This window comes from Rhinoderma darwinii, chromosome 1 (genome assembly GCF_050947455.1).
Source record: "Rhinoderma darwinii isolate aRhiDar2 chromosome 1, aRhiDar2.hap1, whole genome shotgun sequence".
NCBI lineage: Eukaryota > Metazoa > Chordata > Amphibia > Anura > Rhinodermatidae > Rhinoderma > Rhinoderma darwinii.
In genome coordinates, this window is record NC_134687.1 from 247,348,275 (window position 1) to 247,365,906 (window position 17,632).

The 17,632-nt window shown below is 42.0% G+C and overlaps 79 pseudogenes; all 79 read right to left on the reverse strand.

The window, feature by feature from the left end:
- Positions 1-23: 23 nt before the first annotated feature.
- Positions 24-142, reverse strand: LOC142692697 (5S ribosomal RNA; annotated as a pseudogene).
- Positions 143-209: 67 nt separating this feature from the next.
- Positions 210-328, reverse strand: LOC142682036 (5S ribosomal RNA; annotated as a pseudogene).
- Positions 329-395: 67 nt separating this feature from the next.
- Positions 396-514, reverse strand: LOC142737232 (5S ribosomal RNA; annotated as a pseudogene).
- Positions 515-581: 67 nt separating this feature from the next.
- Positions 582-700, reverse strand: LOC142725118 (5S ribosomal RNA; annotated as a pseudogene).
- A 67-nt stretch (positions 701-767) lies between these two features.
- Positions 768-886, reverse strand: LOC142737234 (5S ribosomal RNA; annotated as a pseudogene).
- Positions 887-953: 67 nt separating this feature from the next.
- LOC142668998 (5S ribosomal RNA) lies at positions 954-1,072 on the reverse strand (annotated as a pseudogene).
- Positions 1,073-1,139: 67 nt separating this feature from the next.
- On the reverse strand, positions 1,140-1,258 carry LOC142735908 (5S ribosomal RNA; annotated as a pseudogene).
- Positions 1,259-1,325: 67 nt separating this feature from the next.
- Positions 1,326-1,444, reverse strand: LOC142666887 (5S ribosomal RNA; annotated as a pseudogene).
- Positions 1,445-1,511: 67 nt separating this feature from the next.
- On the reverse strand, positions 1,512-1,630 carry LOC142736482 (5S ribosomal RNA; annotated as a pseudogene).
- Positions 1,631-1,697: 67 nt separating this feature from the next.
- On the reverse strand, positions 1,698-1,816 carry LOC142738147 (5S ribosomal RNA; annotated as a pseudogene).
- Positions 1,817-1,883: 67 nt separating this feature from the next.
- Positions 1,884-2,001, reverse strand: LOC142704968 (5S ribosomal RNA; annotated as a pseudogene).
- A 67-nt stretch (positions 2,002-2,068) lies between these two features.
- Positions 2,069-2,187, reverse strand: LOC142667009 (5S ribosomal RNA; annotated as a pseudogene).
- A 67-nt stretch (positions 2,188-2,254) lies between these two features.
- Positions 2,255-2,373, reverse strand: LOC142672643 (5S ribosomal RNA; annotated as a pseudogene).
- A 253-nt stretch (positions 2,374-2,626) lies between these two features.
- On the reverse strand, positions 2,627-2,745 carry LOC142738148 (5S ribosomal RNA; annotated as a pseudogene).
- Positions 2,746-2,812: 67 nt separating this feature from the next.
- On the reverse strand, positions 2,813-2,931 carry LOC142711272 (5S ribosomal RNA; annotated as a pseudogene).
- A 67-nt stretch (positions 2,932-2,998) lies between these two features.
- LOC142737470 (5S ribosomal RNA) lies at positions 2,999-3,117 on the reverse strand (annotated as a pseudogene).
- A 67-nt stretch (positions 3,118-3,184) lies between these two features.
- Positions 3,185-3,303, reverse strand: LOC142694739 (5S ribosomal RNA; annotated as a pseudogene).
- Positions 3,304-3,370: 67 nt separating this feature from the next.
- Positions 3,371-3,489, reverse strand: LOC142736251 (5S ribosomal RNA; annotated as a pseudogene).
- A 67-nt stretch (positions 3,490-3,556) lies between these two features.
- LOC142737033 (5S ribosomal RNA) lies at positions 3,557-3,675 on the reverse strand (annotated as a pseudogene).
- A 67-nt stretch (positions 3,676-3,742) lies between these two features.
- On the reverse strand, positions 3,743-3,861 carry LOC142698984 (5S ribosomal RNA; annotated as a pseudogene).
- Positions 3,862-3,928: 67 nt separating this feature from the next.
- LOC142671782 (5S ribosomal RNA) lies at positions 3,929-4,047 on the reverse strand (annotated as a pseudogene).
- A 67-nt stretch (positions 4,048-4,114) lies between these two features.
- On the reverse strand, positions 4,115-4,233 carry LOC142686875 (5S ribosomal RNA; annotated as a pseudogene).
- A 67-nt stretch (positions 4,234-4,300) lies between these two features.
- LOC142735013 (5S ribosomal RNA) lies at positions 4,301-4,419 on the reverse strand (annotated as a pseudogene).
- Positions 4,420-4,486: 67 nt separating this feature from the next.
- Positions 4,487-4,605, reverse strand: LOC142738322 (5S ribosomal RNA; annotated as a pseudogene).
- Positions 4,606-4,858: 253 nt separating this feature from the next.
- On the reverse strand, positions 4,859-4,977 carry LOC142738034 (5S ribosomal RNA; annotated as a pseudogene).
- A 253-nt stretch (positions 4,978-5,230) lies between these two features.
- LOC142736055 (5S ribosomal RNA) lies at positions 5,231-5,349 on the reverse strand (annotated as a pseudogene).
- A 94-nt stretch (positions 5,350-5,443) lies between these two features.
- Positions 5,444-5,562, reverse strand: LOC142717124 (5S ribosomal RNA; annotated as a pseudogene).
- Positions 5,563-5,815: 253 nt separating this feature from the next.
- LOC142667131 (5S ribosomal RNA) lies at positions 5,816-5,934 on the reverse strand (annotated as a pseudogene).
- Positions 5,935-6,187: 253 nt separating this feature from the next.
- On the reverse strand, positions 6,188-6,306 carry LOC142686388 (5S ribosomal RNA; annotated as a pseudogene).
- A 67-nt stretch (positions 6,307-6,373) lies between these two features.
- Positions 6,374-6,492, reverse strand: LOC142694518 (5S ribosomal RNA; annotated as a pseudogene).
- Positions 6,493-6,559: 67 nt separating this feature from the next.
- LOC142697041 (5S ribosomal RNA) lies at positions 6,560-6,678 on the reverse strand (annotated as a pseudogene).
- A 67-nt stretch (positions 6,679-6,745) lies between these two features.
- Positions 6,746-6,864, reverse strand: LOC142686886 (5S ribosomal RNA; annotated as a pseudogene).
- A 67-nt stretch (positions 6,865-6,931) lies between these two features.
- LOC142735024 (5S ribosomal RNA) lies at positions 6,932-7,050 on the reverse strand (annotated as a pseudogene).
- Positions 7,051-7,117: 67 nt separating this feature from the next.
- On the reverse strand, positions 7,118-7,236 carry LOC142738323 (5S ribosomal RNA; annotated as a pseudogene).
- Positions 7,237-7,489: 253 nt separating this feature from the next.
- Positions 7,490-7,608, reverse strand: LOC142738035 (5S ribosomal RNA; annotated as a pseudogene).
- Positions 7,609-7,861: 253 nt separating this feature from the next.
- LOC142667253 (5S ribosomal RNA) lies at positions 7,862-7,980 on the reverse strand (annotated as a pseudogene).
- Positions 7,981-8,074: 94 nt separating this feature from the next.
- Positions 8,075-8,193, reverse strand: LOC142717130 (5S ribosomal RNA; annotated as a pseudogene).
- A 253-nt stretch (positions 8,194-8,446) lies between these two features.
- Positions 8,447-8,565, reverse strand: LOC142667374 (5S ribosomal RNA; annotated as a pseudogene).
- Positions 8,566-8,632: 67 nt separating this feature from the next.
- Positions 8,633-8,751, reverse strand: LOC142738036 (5S ribosomal RNA; annotated as a pseudogene).
- A 67-nt stretch (positions 8,752-8,818) lies between these two features.
- LOC142734132 (5S ribosomal RNA) lies at positions 8,819-8,937 on the reverse strand (annotated as a pseudogene).
- Positions 8,938-9,190: 253 nt separating this feature from the next.
- On the reverse strand, positions 9,191-9,309 carry LOC142735625 (5S ribosomal RNA; annotated as a pseudogene).
- Positions 9,310-9,562: 253 nt separating this feature from the next.
- LOC142725284 (5S ribosomal RNA) lies at positions 9,563-9,681 on the reverse strand (annotated as a pseudogene).
- Positions 9,682-9,748: 67 nt separating this feature from the next.
- On the reverse strand, positions 9,749-9,867 carry LOC142725865 (5S ribosomal RNA; annotated as a pseudogene).
- Positions 9,868-9,934: 67 nt separating this feature from the next.
- On the reverse strand, positions 9,935-10,053 carry LOC142737942 (5S ribosomal RNA; annotated as a pseudogene).
- A 67-nt stretch (positions 10,054-10,120) lies between these two features.
- On the reverse strand, positions 10,121-10,239 carry LOC142679131 (5S ribosomal RNA; annotated as a pseudogene).
- A 67-nt stretch (positions 10,240-10,306) lies between these two features.
- Positions 10,307-10,425, reverse strand: LOC142731513 (5S ribosomal RNA; annotated as a pseudogene).
- Positions 10,426-10,492: 67 nt separating this feature from the next.
- Positions 10,493-10,611, reverse strand: LOC142711040 (5S ribosomal RNA; annotated as a pseudogene).
- Positions 10,612-10,678: 67 nt separating this feature from the next.
- Positions 10,679-10,797, reverse strand: LOC142725876 (5S ribosomal RNA; annotated as a pseudogene).
- Positions 10,798-10,864: 67 nt separating this feature from the next.
- Positions 10,865-10,983, reverse strand: LOC142737944 (5S ribosomal RNA; annotated as a pseudogene).
- Positions 10,984-11,050: 67 nt separating this feature from the next.
- On the reverse strand, positions 11,051-11,169 carry LOC142679142 (5S ribosomal RNA; annotated as a pseudogene).
- Positions 11,170-11,422: 253 nt separating this feature from the next.
- Positions 11,423-11,541, reverse strand: LOC142711051 (5S ribosomal RNA; annotated as a pseudogene).
- Positions 11,542-11,608: 67 nt separating this feature from the next.
- LOC142679153 (5S ribosomal RNA) lies at positions 11,609-11,727 on the reverse strand (annotated as a pseudogene).
- Positions 11,728-11,794: 67 nt separating this feature from the next.
- LOC142737646 (5S ribosomal RNA) lies at positions 11,795-11,913 on the reverse strand (annotated as a pseudogene).
- Positions 11,914-11,980: 67 nt separating this feature from the next.
- Positions 11,981-12,099, reverse strand: LOC142695457 (5S ribosomal RNA; annotated as a pseudogene).
- A 67-nt stretch (positions 12,100-12,166) lies between these two features.
- On the reverse strand, positions 12,167-12,285 carry LOC142667496 (5S ribosomal RNA; annotated as a pseudogene).
- Positions 12,286-12,352: 67 nt separating this feature from the next.
- Positions 12,353-12,471, reverse strand: LOC142737848 (5S ribosomal RNA; annotated as a pseudogene).
- Positions 12,472-12,538: 67 nt separating this feature from the next.
- LOC142733833 (5S ribosomal RNA) lies at positions 12,539-12,657 on the reverse strand (annotated as a pseudogene).
- Positions 12,658-12,724: 67 nt separating this feature from the next.
- Positions 12,725-12,843, reverse strand: LOC142736752 (5S ribosomal RNA; annotated as a pseudogene).
- A 253-nt stretch (positions 12,844-13,096) lies between these two features.
- LOC142738458 (5S ribosomal RNA) lies at positions 13,097-13,215 on the reverse strand (annotated as a pseudogene).
- A 67-nt stretch (positions 13,216-13,282) lies between these two features.
- Positions 13,283-13,401, reverse strand: LOC142694429 (5S ribosomal RNA; annotated as a pseudogene).
- A 67-nt stretch (positions 13,402-13,468) lies between these two features.
- Positions 13,469-13,587, reverse strand: LOC142730632 (5S ribosomal RNA; annotated as a pseudogene).
- A 67-nt stretch (positions 13,588-13,654) lies between these two features.
- LOC142722831 (5S ribosomal RNA) lies at positions 13,655-13,773 on the reverse strand (annotated as a pseudogene).
- Positions 13,774-14,026: 253 nt separating this feature from the next.
- LOC142737034 (5S ribosomal RNA) lies at positions 14,027-14,145 on the reverse strand (annotated as a pseudogene).
- A 67-nt stretch (positions 14,146-14,212) lies between these two features.
- On the reverse strand, positions 14,213-14,331 carry LOC142687754 (5S ribosomal RNA; annotated as a pseudogene).
- A 67-nt stretch (positions 14,332-14,398) lies between these two features.
- LOC142737568 (5S ribosomal RNA) lies at positions 14,399-14,517 on the reverse strand (annotated as a pseudogene).
- A 67-nt stretch (positions 14,518-14,584) lies between these two features.
- On the reverse strand, positions 14,585-14,703 carry LOC142699576 (5S ribosomal RNA; annotated as a pseudogene).
- Positions 14,704-14,770: 67 nt separating this feature from the next.
- LOC142684368 (5S ribosomal RNA) lies at positions 14,771-14,889 on the reverse strand (annotated as a pseudogene).
- A 67-nt stretch (positions 14,890-14,956) lies between these two features.
- LOC142736003 (5S ribosomal RNA) lies at positions 14,957-15,075 on the reverse strand (annotated as a pseudogene).
- A 253-nt stretch (positions 15,076-15,328) lies between these two features.
- On the reverse strand, positions 15,329-15,447 carry LOC142737694 (5S ribosomal RNA; annotated as a pseudogene).
- Positions 15,448-15,514: 67 nt separating this feature from the next.
- Positions 15,515-15,633, reverse strand: LOC142683687 (5S ribosomal RNA; annotated as a pseudogene).
- Positions 15,634-15,700: 67 nt separating this feature from the next.
- On the reverse strand, positions 15,701-15,819 carry LOC142736120 (5S ribosomal RNA; annotated as a pseudogene).
- Positions 15,820-16,072: 253 nt separating this feature from the next.
- Positions 16,073-16,191, reverse strand: LOC142667616 (5S ribosomal RNA; annotated as a pseudogene).
- A 67-nt stretch (positions 16,192-16,258) lies between these two features.
- LOC142737701 (5S ribosomal RNA) lies at positions 16,259-16,377 on the reverse strand (annotated as a pseudogene).
- Positions 16,378-16,444: 67 nt separating this feature from the next.
- LOC142736127 (5S ribosomal RNA) lies at positions 16,445-16,563 on the reverse strand (annotated as a pseudogene).
- Positions 16,564-16,630: 67 nt separating this feature from the next.
- On the reverse strand, positions 16,631-16,749 carry LOC142736513 (5S ribosomal RNA; annotated as a pseudogene).
- Positions 16,750-16,816: 67 nt separating this feature from the next.
- Positions 16,817-16,935, reverse strand: LOC142731384 (5S ribosomal RNA; annotated as a pseudogene).
- Positions 16,936-17,002: 67 nt separating this feature from the next.
- LOC142738271 (5S ribosomal RNA) lies at positions 17,003-17,121 on the reverse strand (annotated as a pseudogene).
- A 67-nt stretch (positions 17,122-17,188) lies between these two features.
- Positions 17,189-17,307, reverse strand: LOC142737473 (5S ribosomal RNA; annotated as a pseudogene).
- Positions 17,308-17,374: 67 nt separating this feature from the next.
- Positions 17,375-17,493, reverse strand: LOC142738113 (5S ribosomal RNA; annotated as a pseudogene).
- Between the last annotated feature and the right edge of the window lie 139 nt (positions 17,494-17,632).

A 17,632-nucleotide genomic window follows, 5' to 3' on the forward strand; every position in this document is an offset into this window, starting at 1 on the left:
AAAATCTAAACGACATAATAAAAAGTCAACCGCACCACGGATTCCCAGACAGTCTCCCACACTGGTACTAGCGAGGCCTTAAGCTGTGTAACTTCTGCGATCTGACGACAGCAGGGACATTCAGCTTAGAATGGCCATTGACATTAAATGCTTTAATCCATAGTCCTTTTTAATCGATTGTGAAACAAAATCTAAACGACATAATAAAAAGTCAACCGCACCACGGATTCCCAGACAGTCTCCCACACTGGTACTAGCGAGGCGTTAAGCTGTGTAACTTCTGCGATCTAACGAGAGCAGGCACATCCAGCTTAGAATGGCCATTGACATTAAATGTTTTAATCCATAGTCCTTTTTAATCGATTGTGAAACAAAATCTAAACGACATAATAAAAAGTCAACCGCACCACGGATTCCCAGACAGTCTCCCACACTGGTACTAGCGAGGCCTTAAGCTGTGTAACGTCTGCGATCTGACGAGAGCAGGGACATTCAGCTTAGAATGGCCATTGACGTTAAATGCTTTAATCCATAGTCCTATTTAATCTATTGTGAAACAAAATCTAAACGCCATAATAAAAAGTCAACCGCACCACGGATTCCCAGACAGTCTCCCACACTGGTACTAGCGAGGCCTTAAGCTGTGTAACTTCTGCGATCTAACGAGAGCAGGCACATCCAGCTTAGAATGGCCATTGACATTAAATGTTTTAATCCATAGTCCTTTTTAATCGATTGTGAAACAAAATCTAAACGACATAATAAAAAGTCAACCGCACCACGGATTCCCAGACAGTCTCCCACACTGGTACTAGCGAGGCCTTAAGCTGTGTAACGTCTGCGATCTGACGAGAGCAGGGACATTCAGCTTAGAATGGCCATTGACATTAAATGCTTTAATCCATAGTCCTTTTTAATCGATTGTGAAACAAAATCTAAACGACATAATAAAATTTCAACCGCACCACGGATTCCCAGACAGTCTACCACACTGGTACTAGCGAGGCCTTAAGCTGTGTAACTTCTGCGTTCTGACGAGAGCAGGCACATTCAGCTTAGAATGGCCATTGACGTTAAATGCTTTAATCCATAGTCCTATTTAATCTATTGTGAAACAAAATCTAAACGCCATAATAAAAAGTCAACCGCACCACGGATTCCCAGACAGTCTCCCACACTGGTACTAGCGAGGCCTTAAGCTGTGTAACTTCTGCGATCTGACGAAAGCAGGCACATTCAGCTTAGAATGGCCATTGACATTAAATGCTTTAATCCATAGTCATTTTTAATCGATTGTGAAACAAAATCTAAACGACATAATAAAAAGTCAACCGCACCACGGATTCCCAGACAGTCTCCCACACTGGTACTAGCGAGGCCTTAAGCTGTGTAACTTCTGCGATCTGACGAGAGCAGGCACATTCAGCTTAGAATGGCCATTGACATTAAAAGCCTTAATCCATAGTCCTAATTAATCTATTGTGAAACAAAATCTAAACAACATAATAAAAAGTCAACCGCACCACGGATTCCCAGACAGTCTCCCACACTGGTACTAGCGAGGCCTTAAGCTGTGTAACTTCTGCGATCTGACGAGAGCAGGCACATTCAGCTTAGAATAGCCACTGACATTAAATGCTTTAATCCAAAGTCCTTTTTAATCGATTGTGAAACAAAATCTAAACGACATAATAAAAAGTCAACCGCACCACGGATTCCCAGACAGTCTCCCACACTGGTACTAGCGAGGACTTAAGCTGTGTAACTTCTGCGATCTGACGAGAGCAGGGACATTCAGCTTAGAATGGCCATTGACATTAAATGCTTTAATCCATAGTCCTTTTTAATCGATTGTGAAACAAAATCTAAACGACATAATAAAAAGGCAACGCACCACGGATTCCCAGACAGTCTCCCACACTGGTACTAGCGAGGCCTTAAGCTGTGTAATTTCTGCGATCTGACAAGAGCAGGCACATTCAGCTTAGAATGGCCATTGACATTAAATGCTTTAATCCATAGTCCTTTTTAATCGATTGTGAAACAAAATCTAAACGACATAATAAAAAGTCAACCGCACCACGGATTCCCAGACAGTCTCCCACACTGGTACTAGCGAGGCCTTAAGCTGTGTAACTTCTGCGATCTGACGAGAGCAGGCACATTCAGCTTAGAATGGCCATTGACATTAAATGCTTTAATCCATAGTCCTCTTTAATCGATTGTGAAACAAAATCTAAACGACATAATAAAAATTCAACCGCACCACGGATTCCCAGACAGTCTCCCACACTGGTACTAGCGAGGCCTTAAGCTGTGTAACTTCTGCGATCTGACGAGAGCAGGGACATTCAGCTTAGAATGGCCATTAACATTAAATGCTTTAATCCATAGTCCTTTTTAATCGATTGTGAAACAAAATCTAAACGACATAATAAAAATTCAACCGCACCATGGATTCCCAGACAGTCTCCCGCACTGGTACTAGCGAGGCGTTAAGCTGTGTAACTTCTGCGATCTAACGAGGGCAGGCACATTCAGCTTAGAATGGCCATTGACATTAAATGCTTTAATCCATAGTCCTTTTTAATCGATTGTAAAACAAAATCTAAACGACATAATAAAAAGTCAACCGCACCACGGATTCCCAGACAGTCTCCCACACTGGTACTAGCGAGGACTTAAGCTGTGTAACTTCTGCGATCTGACGAGAGCAGGGACATTCAGCTTAGAATGGCCATTGACATTAAATGCTTTAATCCATAGTCCTTTTTAATCGATTGTGATACAAAATCTAAACGACATAATAATAATTCAACCGCACCACGGATTCCCAGACAGTCTCCCACACTGGTACTAGCGAGGCCTTAAGCTGTGTAACTTCTGCGTTGTGACGAGAGCTGGCACATTCAGCTTAGAATGGCCATTGAAGTTAAATGCTTTAATCCATAGTCCTATTTAATCTATTGTGAAACAAAATCTAAACAACATAATAAAAAGTCAACCGCACCACGGATTCCCAGACAGTCTCCCACACTGGTACTAGCGAGGCCTTAAGCTGTGTAACTTCTGCGATCTGACGAGACCAGGCACATTCAGCTTAGAATGGCCATTGACATTAAATGCTTTAATCCATAGTCCTTTTTAATCGATTGTGAAACAAAATCTAAACGACATAATAAAAAGTCAACCGCACCACGGATTCCCAGACAGTCACCCACACTGGTACTAGCGAGGCGTTAAGCTGTGTTACTTCTGCGATCTAACGAGAGCAGGCACATTCAGCTTAGAATGGCCATTGACATTAAATGCTTTAATCCATAGTCCTTTTTAATCGATTGTGAAACAAAATCTAAACGACATAATAAAAAGTCAATCGCACCACGGATTCCCAGACAGTCTCCCACACTGGTACTAGTGAGGCCTTAAGCTGTGTAACTTCTGCGATCTAACGAGAGCAGGGACATTCAGCTTAGAATGGCCATTGACATTAAAGGCTTTAATCCATAGTCCTTTTTAATCGATTGTGAAACAAAATCTAAACGACATAATAAAAACTCAACCGCACCACAGATTCCCAGACAGTCTCCCACACTGGTACTAGCGAGGCCTTAAGCTGTGTAACTTCTGCGTTCGGACGAGAGCAGGCACATTCAGCTTAGAATGGCCATTGACGTTAAATGCTTTAATCCATAGTCCTATTTAATCTATTGTGAAACAAAATCTAAACGACATAATAAAAAGTCAACCACACCACGGATTCCCAGACAGTCTCCCACACTGGTACTAGCGAGGCGTTAAGCTGTGTAACTTCTGCGATCTAACGAGAGCAGGCACATTCAGCTTAGAATGGCCATTGACTTTAAATGCTTTAATCCATAGTCCTTTTTAATGGATTGTGAAACAAAATCTAAACGACATAATAAAAAGTAAACCGCACCACGGATTCCCAGACAGTCTCCCACACTGGTACTAGCGAGGCCTTAAGCTGTGTAACTTCTGCGATCTGACGAGAGCAGGCACATTCAGCTTAGAATGGCCATTGCCGTTAAAAGCCTTAATCCATAGTCCTATTTAATCTATTGTGAAACAAAATCTAAACAACATAATAAAAAGTCAACCACACCACGGATTCCCAGACAGTCTCCCACACTGGTACTAGCGAGGCCCTAAGCTGTGTAACTTCTGCGATCTGACGAGAGCAGGGACATTCAGTTTAGAATGGCCATTGACATTAAATGCTTTAATCCATAGTCCTTTTTAATCGATTGTGAAACAAAATCTAAACGACATAATAAAAATTCAACCGCACCACGGATTCCCAGACAGTCTCCCACACTGGTACTAGCGAGGCCTTAAGCTGTGTAACTTCTGCGTTCTGACGAGAGCAGGCACATTCAGCTTAGAATGGCCATTGACGTTAAATGCTTTAATCCATAGTCCTATTTAATCTATTGTGAAACAAAATCTAAACGACATAATAAAAAGTCAACCGCACCACGGATTCCCAGACAGTCTCCCACACTGGTACTAGCGAGGCCTTAAGCTGTGTAACTTCTGCGATCTGACGAGAGTAGGCACATTCAGCTTAGAATGGCCATTGACATGAAATGCTATAATCCATAGTCCTTTTTAATCGATTGTGAAAAAAAATCTAAACGACATAATAAAACTGCAACCGCACCACGGATTCCCAGACAGTCTCCCACACTGGTACTAGCGAGGCGTTAAGCTGTGTAACTTCTGCGATCTGACGAGAGCAGGCACATTCATCTTAGAATGGCCATTGACATTAAAAGCCTTAATCCATAGTCCTATTTAATCTATTGTGAAACAAAATCTAAACAACATAATAAAAAGTCAACCGCACCACGCATTCCCAGACAGTCTCCCACACTGGTACCAGCGAGGCCTTAAGCTGTGTAACTTCTGCGATCTGACGAGAGCAGGGACATTCAGCTTAGAATGGCCATTGACATTAAATGCTTTAATCCATAGTCCTTTTTAATCGATTGTGAAACAAAATCTAAACGACATAATAAAAACTCAACTGCACCACAGATTCCCAGACAGTCTCCCACACTGGTACTAGCGAGGCCTTAAGCTGTGTAACTTCTGCGATCTGACGAGAGGAGGCACATTCAGCTTAGAATGGCCATTGACATTAAATGCTTTAATCCATAGTCCTTTTTAATCGATTGTGAAACAAAATCTAAACGACATAATAAAAAGTCAACCGCACCACGGATTCCCAGACAATCTCCCACACTGGTACTAGCGAGGCCTTAAGCTGTGTAACTTCTGCGATCTGACGAGAGCAGGCACATTCAGCTTAGAATGGCCATTGACATTAAAAGCCTTAATCCATAGTCCTATTTAATCTATTGTGAAACAGAATCTAAACAACATAATAAAAAGTCAACCGCACCACGGATTCCTAAAAAGTCAACCGCACCACGGATTCCCAGACAGACTCCCACACTGGTACTAGCGAGGCCTTAAGCTGTGTAACTTCTGCGATCTGACGAGAGCAGGTACATTCAGCTTAGAATGGCCATTGACGTTAAATGCTTTAATCCATAGTCCTATTTAATCTATTGTGAAACAAAATCTAAACGACATAATAAAAAGTAAACCGCACCACGGATTCCCAGACAGTCACTAACACTGGTACTAGCGAGGCGTTAAGCTGTGTAACTTCTGCGATCTAACGAGAGCAGGCACATTCAGCTTAGAATGGCCATTGACATTAAATGCTTTAATCCATAGTCCTTTTTAATCGATTGTGAAACAAAATCTAAACGACATAATAAAAAGTCAACCGCACCACGGATTCCCAGACAGTCTCCCACACTGGTACTAGCGAGGCCTTAAGCTGTGTAACTTCTGCGATCTGACGAGAGCAGGCACATTCAGCTTAGAATGGCCATTGACATTAAAAGCCGTAATCCATAGTCCTATTTAATCTATTGTGAAACAAAATCTAAACAACATAATAAAAAGTCAACCGCACCACGGATTCCCAGACAGTCTCCCACACTGGTACTAGCGAGGACTTAAGCTATGTAACTTCTGCGTTGTGACGAGAGCAGGCACATTCAGCTTAGAATGGCCATTGACGTTAAATGCTTTAATCCATAGTCCTTTTTAATCGATTGTGAAACAAAATCTAAACGACATAATAAAAAGTCAGCCGCACCACGGATTCCCAGACAGTCTCCCACACTGGTACTAGCGAGGCCTTAAGCTGTGTAACTTCTGCGATCTGACGAGAGCAGGCACATTCAGCTTAGAATGGCCTTTGACATTAAATGCTTTAATCCATAGTCCTTTTTAATCGATTGTGAAACAAAATCTAAACGACATAATAAAAAGTCAACAGCACCACGGATTCCCAGACAGTCTCCCACACTGGTACTAGCGAGGCCTTAAGCTGTGTAGCTTCTGCGATCTGACGAGAGCAGGGACATTCAGCTTAGAATGGCCATTGACATTAAATGCTTTAATCCATAGTCCTTTTTAATCGATTGTGAAACAAAATCTAAACGACATAATAAAAAGTCAACCGCACCACGGATTCCCAGACAGTCTCCCACACTGGTACAAGCGAGGCCTTAAACTGTGCAACTTCTGCGATCTGACGAGAGCAGGCACATTCAGCTTAGAATGGCCATTGACATTAAAAGCCTTAATCCATAGTCCTATTTAATCTATTGTGAAACAAAATCTGAACAACATAATAAAAAGTCAACCACACCACGGATTCCCAGACAGTCTCCCACACTGGTACTAGCGAGGCCCTAAGCTGTGTAACTTCTGCGATCTGACGAGAGCAGGGACATTCAGTTTAGAATGGCCATTGACATTAAATGCTTTAATCCATAGTCCTTTTTAATCGATTGTGAAACAAAATCTAAACGACATAATAAAAATTCAACCGCACCACGGATTCCCAGACAGTCTCCCACACTGGTACTAGCGAGGCCTTAAGCTGTGTAACTTCTGCGTTCTGACGAGAGCAGGCACATTCAGCTTAGAATGGCCATTGACGTTAAATGCTTTAATCCATAGTCCTATTTAATCTATTGTGAAACAAAATCTAAACGACATAATAAAAAGTCAACCGCACCACGGATTCCCAGACAGTCTCCCACACTGGTACTAGCGAGGCCTTAAGCTGTGTAACTTCTGCGATCTGACGAGAGTAGGCACATTCAGCTTAGAATGGCCATTGACATGAAATGCTATAATCCATAGTCCTTTTTAATCGATTGTGAAAAAAAATCTAAACGACATAATAAAACTGCAACCGCACCACGGATTCCCAGACAGTCTCCCACACTGGTACTAGCGAGGCGTTAAGCTGTGTAACTTCTGCGATCTGACGAGAGCAGGCACATTCATCTTAGAATGGCCATTGACATTAAAAGCCTTAATCCATAGTCCTATTTAATCTATTGTGAAACAAAATCTAAACAACATAATAAAAAGTCAACCGCACCACGCATTCCCAGACAGTCTCCCACACTGGTACCAGCGAGGCCTTAAGCTGTGTAACTTCTGCGATCTGACGAGAGCAGGGACATTCAGCTTAGAATGGCCATTGACATTAAATGCTTTAATCCATAGTCCTTTTTAATCGATTGTGAAACAAAATCTAAACGACATAATAAAAACTCAACCGCACCACAGATTCCCAGACAGTCTCCCACACTGGTACTAGCGAGGCCTTAAGCTGTGTAACTTCTGCGATCTGACGAGAGGAGGCACATTCAGCTTAGAATGGCCATTGACATTAAATGCTTTAATCCATAGTCCTTTTTAATCGATTGTGAAACAAAATCTAAACGACATAATAAAAAGTCAACCGCACCACGGATTCCCAGACAGTCTCCCACACTGGTACTAGCGAGGCCTTAAGCTGTGTAACTTCTGCGATCTGACGAGAGCAGGCACATTCAGCTTAGAATGGCCATTGACATTAAAAGCCTTAATCCATAGTCCTATTTAATCTATTGTGAAACAGAATCTAAACAACATAATAAAAAGTCAACCGCACCACGGATTCCTAAAAAGTCAACCGCACCACGGATTCCCAGACAGACTCCCACACTGGTACTAGCGAGGCCTTAAGCTGTGTAACTTCTGCGATCTGACGAGAGCAGGTACATTCAGCTTAGAATGGCCATTGACGTTAAATGCTTTAATCCATAGTCCTATTTAATCTATTGTGAAACAAAATCTAAACGACATAATAAAAAGTAAACCGCACCACGGATTCCCAGACAGTCACTAACACTGGTACTAGCGAGGCGTTAAGCTGTGTAACTTCTGCGATCTAACGAGAGCAGGCACATTCAGCTTAGAATGGCCATTGACATTAAATGCTTTAATCCATAGTCCTTTTTAATCGATTGTGAAACAAAATCTAAACGACATAATAAAAAGTCAACCGCACCACGGATTCCCAGACAGTCTCCCACACTGGTACTAGCGAGGCCTTAAGCTGTGTAACTTCTGCGATCTGACGAGAGCAGGCACATTCAGCTTAGAATGGCCATTGACATTAAAAGCCGTAATCCATAGTCCTATTTAATCTATTGTGAAACAAAATCTAAACAACATAATAAAAAGTCAACCGCACCACGCATTCCCAGACAGTCTCCCACACTGGTACCAGCGAGGCCTTAAGCTGTGTAACTTCTGCGATCTGACGAGAGCAGGGACATTCAGCTTAGAATGGCCATTGACATTAAAGGCTTTAATCCATAGTCCTTTTTAATCGATTGTGAAACAAAATCTAAACGACATAATAAAAACTCAACCGCACCACGGATTCCCAGACAGTCTCCCACACTGGTACTAGCGAGGCCTTAAGCTGTGTAACTTCTGCGTTCGGACGAGAGCAGGCACATTCAGCTTAGAATGGCCATTGACTTTAAATGCTTTAATCCATAGTCCTATTTAATCTATTGTGAAACAAAATCTAAACGACATAATAAAAAGTCAACCGCACCACGGATTCCCAGACAGTCTCCCACACTGGTACTAGCGAGGCGTTAAGCTGTGTAACTTCTGCGATCTAACGAGAGCAGGCACATTCAGCTTAGAATGAGCATTGACTTTAAATGCATTAATCCATAGTCCTTTTTAATCGATTGTGAAACAAAATCTAAACGACATAATAAAAAGGCAACCGCACCACGGATTCCCAGACAGTCTCCCACACTGGTACTAGCGAGGCCTTAAGCTGTGTAACTTCTGCGATCTGACGAGAGCAGGCACATTCAGCTTAGAATGGCCATTGACATTAAAAACCGTAATCCATAGTCCTATTTAATCTATTGTGAAACAAAATCTAAACAACATAATAAAAAGTCAACCGCACCACGGATACCCAGACAGTCTCCCACACTGGTACTAGCGAGGACTTAAGCTATGTAACTTCTGCGTTCTGACGAGAGGAGGCACATTCAGCTTAGAATGGCCATTGACTTTAAATGCTTTAATCCATAGTCCTTTTTAATCCGTTGTGAAACAAAATCTAAACGACATAATAAAAAGTCAACCGCACCACGGATTCCCAGAGAGTCTCCCACACTGGTACTAGCGAGGCCTTAAGCTGTGTAACTTCTGCGATCTGACGAGAGCAGGCACATTCAGCTTAGAATGACCATTGACATTAAATGCTTTAATCCATAGTCCTATTTAATCTATTGTGAAACAAAATCTAAACGACATAATAAAAAGTCAACCGCACCACGGATTCCCAGACAGTCTCCCACACTGGTACTAGCGAGGCCTTAAGCTGTGTAACTTCTGCGATCTGACGAGAGCAGGGACATTCAGCTTAGAATGGCCATTGACATTAAATGCTTTAATCCATAGTCCTTTTTAATCGATTGTGAAACAAAATCTAAACGACATAATAAAAATTCAACCGCACCACGGATTCCCAGACAGTCTCCCACACTGGTACTAGCGAGGCCTTAAGCTGTGTAACTTCTGCGATCTGACGAGAGCAGGGACATTCAGCTTAGAATGGCCATTGACATTAAACTCTTTAATCCATAGTCCTTTTTAATCGATTGTGAAACAAAATCTAAACGACATAATAAAAATTCAACCGCACCACGGATTCCCAGACAGTCTCCCACACTGGTACTAGCGAGGCCTTAAGCTGTGTAACTTCTGCGTTCTGACTAGAGCAGGCACATTCAGCTTAGAATGGCCATTGACATTAAATGCTTTAATCCATAGTCCTATTTAATCTATTGTGAAACAAAATCTAAACGACATAATAAAAAGTCAACCGCACCACGGATTCCCAGACAGTCTCCCACACTGGTACTAGCGAGGCCTTAAGCTGTGTAACTTCTGCGTTCGGACGAGAGCAGGCACATTCATCTTAGAATGGCCATTGACGTTAAATGCTTTAATCCATAGTCCTTTTTAATCGATTGTGAAACAAAATCTAAACGACATAATAAAAAGTCAACCGCACCACGGATTCCCAGACAGACTCCCACACTGGTACTAGCGAGGGCTTATGCTGTGTAACTTCTGCGATCTGACGAGAGCAGGCACATTCAGCTTAGAATGGCCATTGACATTAAATTCTTTAATCCATAGTCCTATTTAATCTATTGTGAAACAAAATCTAAACGACATAATAAAAAGTCAACCGCACCACGGATTCCCAGACAGTCTCCCACACTGGTACTAGCGAGGCCTTAAGCTGTGTAACTTCTGCGATCTGACGAGAGCAGGGACATTCAGCTTAGAATGGCCATTGACATTAAATGCTTTAATCCATAGTCCTTTTTAATCGATTGTGAAACAAAATCTAAACGACATAATAAAAATTCAACCGCACCACGGATTCCCAGACAGTCTCCCACACTGGTACTAGCGAGGCCTTAAGCTGTGTAACTTCTGCGATCTGACGAGAGCAGGGACATTCAGCTTAGAATGGCCATTGACATTAAACTCTTTAATCCATAGTCCTTTTTAATCGATTGTGAAACAAAATCTAAACGACATAATAAAAATTCAACCGCACCACGGATTCCCAGACAGTCTCCCACACTGGTACTAGCGAGGCCTTAAGCTGTGTAACTTCTGCGTTCTGACTAGAGCAGGCACATTCAGCTTAGAATGGCCATTGACGTTAAATGCTTTAATCCATAGTCCTATTTAATCTATTGTGAAACAAAATCTAAACGACATAATAAAAAGTCAACCGCACCACGGATTCCCAGACAGTCTCCCACACTGGTACTAGCGAGGCGTTAAGCTGTGTAACTTCTGCGATCTAACGAGAGCAGGCACATTCAGCTTAGAATGAGCATTGACTTTAAATGCTTTAATCCATAGTCCTTTTTAATCGATTGTGAAACAAAATCTAAACGACATAATAAAAAGTCAACCGCACCACGGATTCCCAGACAGACTCCCACACTGGTACTAGCGAGGGCTTATGCTGTGTAACTTCTGCGATCTGACGAGAGCAGGCACATTCAGCTTAGAATGGCCATTGACATTAAATTCTTTAATCCATAGTCCTTTTTAATCGATTGTGAAACAAAATCTAAACGACATAATAAAAATTCAACCGCACCACGGATTCCCAGACAGTCTCCCACACTGGTACTAGCGAGGCCTTAAGCTGTGTAACTTCTGCGTTCTGACTAGAGCAGGCACATTCAGCTTAGAATGGCCATTGACGTTAAATGCTTTAATCCATAGTCCTATTTAATCTATTGTGAAACAAAATCTAAACGACATAATAAAAAGTCAACCGCACCACGGATTCCCAGACAGTCTCCCACACTGGTACTAGCGAGGCCTTAAGCTGTGTAACTTCTGCGATCTGACGAGCGCAGGCACATTCAGCTTAGAATGGCCATTGACGTTAAATGCTTTAATCCATAGTCCTATTTAATCTATTGTGAAACAAAATCTAAACGAGATAATAAAAAGTCAACCGCACCACGGATTCCCAGACAGTCTCCTACACTGGTACTAGCGAGGCGTTAAGCTGTGTAACTTCTGCGATCTAACGAGGGCAGGCACATTCAGCTTAGAATGGCAATTGACGTTAAATGCTTTAATCCATAGTCCTTTTTAATCGATTGTGAAACAAAATCTAAACGACATAATAAAAAGTCAACCGCACCACGGATTCCCAGACAGTCTCCCACACTGGTACTAGCGAGGCCTTAAGCTGTGTAACTTCTGCGATCTGACGAGAGCAGGCACATTCAGCTTAGAATGGCCATTGACATTAAAAGCCTTAATCCATAGTCCTATTTAATCTATTGTGAAACAAAATCTAAACAACATAATAAAAAGTCAACCGCACCACGGATTCCCAGACAGTCTCCCACACTGATACTAGCGAGGCCTTAAGCTATGTAACTTCTGCGTTCTGACGAGAGCAGGCACATTCAGCTTAGAATGGCCATTGACATTAAATGCTTTAATCCATAGTCCTTTTTAATCGATTGTGAAACAAAATCTAAACGACATAATAAAAAGTCAACCGCACCACGGATTCCCAGACAGTCTCCCACACTGGTACTAGCGAGGCCTTAAGCTGTGTAACTTCTGCGTTCTGACGAGAGCAGGCACATTCAGCTTAGAATGGCCATTTACGTTAAAGGCTTTAATCCATAGTCCTATTTAATCTATTGTGAAACAAAATCTAAACGACATAATAAAAAGTCAACCGCACCACGGATTCCCAGACAGTCTCCCACACTGGTACTAGCGAGGCCTTAAGCTGTGTAACTTCTGCGATCTGACGAGAGCACGCACATTCAGCTTAGAATGGCCATTGACGTTAAATGCTTTAATCCATAGTCCTATTTAATCTATTGTGAAACAAAATCTAAACGACATAATAAAAAGTCAACCGCACCACAGATTCCCAGACAGTCTCCCACACTGGTACTAGCGAGGCGTTAAGCTGTGTAACTTCTGCGATCTAACGAGGGCAGGCACATTCAGCTTAGAATGGCCATTGACATTAAATGCTTTAATCCATAGTCCTTTTTAATCGATTGTGAAACAAAATCTAAACGACATAATAAGAAGTCAACTGCACCACGGATTTCCAGACAGTCTCCCACACTGGTACTAGCGAGGCCTTAAGCTGTGTAACTTCTGCGATCTGACGAGAGCAGGGACATTCAGCTTAGAATGGCCATTGACATTAAATGCTTTAATCCATAGTCCTTTTTAATCGATTGTGAAACAAAATCTAAACGACATAATAAAAATTCAACCGCACCACGGATTCCCAGACAGTCTCCCACACTGGTACTAGCGAGGACTTAAGCTATGTAACTTCTGCGTTCTGACGAGAGCAGGCACATTCAGCTTAGAATGGCCATTGACGTTAAGTTCTTTAATCCATAGTCCTTTTTAATCGATTGTGAAACAAAATCTAAACGACATAATAAAAAGTCAACCGCACCACGGATTCCCAGACAGTCTCCCACACTGGTACTAGCGAGGCCTTAAGCTGTGTAACTTCTGCGATCTGACGAGAGCAGGCACATTCAGCTTAGAATAGCCATTGACATTAAATGCTTTAATCCATAGTCCTTTTTAATCGATTGTGAAACAAAATCTAAACGACATAATAAAAAGTCAACAGCACCACGGATTCCCAGATAGTCTCCCACACTGGTACTAGCGAGGCCTTAAGCTGTGTAACTTCTGCGATCTGACGAGAGCAGGGACATTCCGCTTAGAATGGCCATTGACAATAAAAGCCTTAATCCATAGTCCTATTTAATCTATTGTGAAACAAAATCTAAACAACATAATAAAAAGTCAACCGCACCACGCATTCCCAGACAGTCTCCCACACGGGTACCAGCAAGGCCTTAAGCTGTGTAACTTCTGCGATCTGACGAGAGTAGGGACATTCAGCTTAGAATAGCCATTGACATTAAAGGCTTTAATCCATAGTCCTTTTTAATCGATTGTGAAACAAAATTTAAACGACATAATAAAAACTCAACCGCACCACAGATTCCCAGACAGTCTCCCACACTGGTACTAGCGAGGCCTTAAGCTGTGTAACTTCTGCGTTCGGACGAGAGCAGGCACATTCAGCTTAGAATGGCCATTGACGTTAAATGCTTTAATCCATAGTCCTATTTAATCTATTGTGAAACAAAATCTAAACGACATAATAAAAAGTCAACCGCACCACGGATTCCCAGACAGTCTCCCACACTGGTACTAGCGAGGCGTTAAGCTGTGTAACTTCTGCGCTCTAACGAGAGCAGGCACATTCAGCTTAGAATGGCAATTGACTTTAAATGCTTTAATCCATAGTCCTTTTTAATCGATTGTGAAACAAAATCTAAACGACATAATAAAAAGCCAACCGCACCACGGATTCCCAGACAGTCTCCCACACTGGTACTAGCGAGACCTTAAGCTGTGTAACTTCTGCGATCTGACGAGAGCAGGCACATTCAGCTTAGAATGGCCATTGACATTAAAAGCCTTAATCTATAGTCCTATTTAATCTATTGTGAAACAAAATCTAAACAACATAATAAAAAGTCAACCGCACCACGGATTCCCAGACAGTCTCCCACACTGGTACTAGCGAGGACTTACGCTATGTAACTTCTGCGTTCTGACGAGAGCAGGCACATTCAGCTTAGAATGGCCATTGACGTTAAATGCTTTAATCCATAGTCCTTTTTAATCGATTGTGAAACAAAATCTAAACGACATAATAAAAAATCAACCGCACCACGGATTCCCAGACAGCCTCCCACACTGGTACTAGCGAGGCCTTAAGCTGTGTAACTTCTGCGATCTGACGAGAGCTGGCACATTCAGCTTAGAATGGCAATTGACATTAAATGCTTTAATCCATAGTCCTTTTTAATCGATTGTGAAACAAAATCTAAACGACATAATAAAAAGTCAACAGCACCACGGATTCCCAGACAGTCTCCCACACTGGTACTAGCGAGGCCTTAAGCTGTGTAACTTCTGCGATCTGACGAGAGCAGGGACATTCAGCTTAGAATGGCCATTGACATTAAATGCTTTAATCCATAGTCCTTTTTAATCGATTGTGAAACAAAATCTAAACGACATAATAAAAATTCAAGAGCACAACGGATTCCGAGACAGTCTCCCACACTGGTACTAGCGAGGCCTTAAGCTGGGTAATTTCTGCGATCTGACGAGAGGAGGCACATTCAGCTTAGAATGGCCATTGACGTTAAATGATTTAATCCATAGTCCTATTTAATCTATTGTGAAACAAAATCTAAACGACATAATAAAAAGTCAACCGCACCACAGATTCCCAGACAGTCTCCCACACTGGTACTAGCGAGGCCTTAAGCTGTGTAACTTCTGCGTTCGGACGAGAGCAGGCACATTCAGCTTAGAATGGCCATTGACGTTAAATGCTTTAATCCATAGTCCTTTTTAATCGATTGTGAAACAAAATCTAAACGACATAATAAAAAGTCAACCGCACCACGGATTCCCAGACAGTCTCGCACACTGGTACTAGCGAGGCCTTAAGCTGTGTAACTTCTGCGATCTAACGAGAGCAGGCACATTCAGCTTAGAATGGCCATTGACATTAAATGCTTTAATCCATAGTCCTTTTTAATCGATTGTGAAACAAAATCTAAGCGACATAATAAAAAGTCAACAGCACCACGGATTCCCAGACAGTCTCCCACACTGGTACTAGCGAGGCCTTAAGCTGTGTAACTTCTGCGATCTGACGAGAGCAGGGACATTCAGCTTAGAATGGCCATTGACATTCAATGCTTTAATCCATAGTCCTTTTTAATCTATTGTGAAACAAAATCTAAACGACATAATAAAAATTCAACCGCACAACGGATTCCGAGACAGTCTCCCACACTGGTACTAGCGAGGCCTTAAGCTGGGTAAGTTCTGCGATCTAACGAGAGCAGGCTCATTCAGTTTAGAATGGCCATTAACATTAAATGCTCTAATCCATAGTCCTTTTTAATCGATTGTGAAACAAAATCTAAACGACATAATAAAAAGTCAACCGCACCACGGATTCCCAGACAGTCTCCCACACTGGTACTAGCGAGGCCTTAAGCTGTGTAACTTCTGCGATCTGACGAGAGCAGGCACATTCAGCTTAGAATGGCCATTGACATTAAAAGCCTTAATCCATAGTCCTATTTAATCTATTGTGAAACAAAATCTAAACAACATAATAAAAAGTCAACCGCACCACGGATTCCCAGACAGTCTCCCACACTGGTACTAGCGAGGCCTTAAGCTGTGTAACTTCTGCGATCTGACGAGAGCAGGGACATTCAGTTTAGAATGGCCATTGACATTAAATGCTTTAATCCATAGTCCTTTTTAATCGATTGTGAAACAAAATCTAAACGACATAATAAAAATTCAACCGCACCACAGATTCCCAGACAGTCTCCCACACTGGTACTAGCGAGGCCTTAAGCTGTGTAACTTCTGCGATCTGACGAGAGCAGGCGCATTCAGCTTAGAATGGCCATTGACATTCAATGCTTTAATCCATAGTCCTTTTTAATCGATTGTGAAACAAAATCTAAACGACATAATAAAAATTCAACCGCACCACGGATTCCCAGACAGTCTCCCACACTGGTACTAGCGAGGCCTTAAGCTGTGTAACTTCTGCGATCTGACGAGAGCAGGCACATTCAGCTTAGAATGGCCATTGACGTTAAATGCTTTAATCCATAGTCCTATTTAATCTATTGTGAAACAAAATCTAAACGACATAATAAAAAGTCAACCGCACCACGGATTCCCAGACAGTCTCCCACACTGGTACTAGCGAGGCCTTAAGCTGTGTAACTTCTGCGATCTGATGAGAGCAGGCACATTCAGCTTAGAATGGCCATTGACATTAAATGCTTTAATCCATAGTCCTTTTTAATCGATTGTGAAACAAAATCTAAACGACATAATAAAAATTCAACCGCACCACGGATTCCCAGACAGTCTCCCACACTGGTACTAGCGAGGCCTTAAGCTGTGTAACTTCTGCGATCTGACGAGAGCAGGCACATTCAGCTTAGAATGGCCATTAACGTTAAATGTTTTAATCCATAGTCCTATTTAATCTATTGTGAAACAAAATCTAAACGACATAATAAAAAGTCAACCGCACCACGGATTCCCAGACAGTCTCCCACACTGGTACTAGCGAGGCCTTAAGCTTTGTAACTTCTGCGATCTGACGAGAGCAGGCACATTCAGCTTAGAATGGCCATTGACATTAAATGTTTTAATCCATAGTCCTTTTTAATCGATTGTGAAACAAAATCTAAACGACATAATAAAAAGTCAACCGCACCACGGATTCACAGACAGTCTCCCACACGGGTACTAGCGAGGCCTTAAGCTGTGTAACTTCTGCGATCTGACGAGAGCAGGCACATTCAGCTTAGAATGGCCATTGACGTTAAATTCTTTAATCCATAGTCCTATTTAATCTATTGTGAAACAAAATCTAAACGACATAATAAAAAGTCAACCGCACCACGGATTCCCAGACAGTCTCCCACACTGGTACTAGCGAGGCGTTAAGCTGTGTAACTTT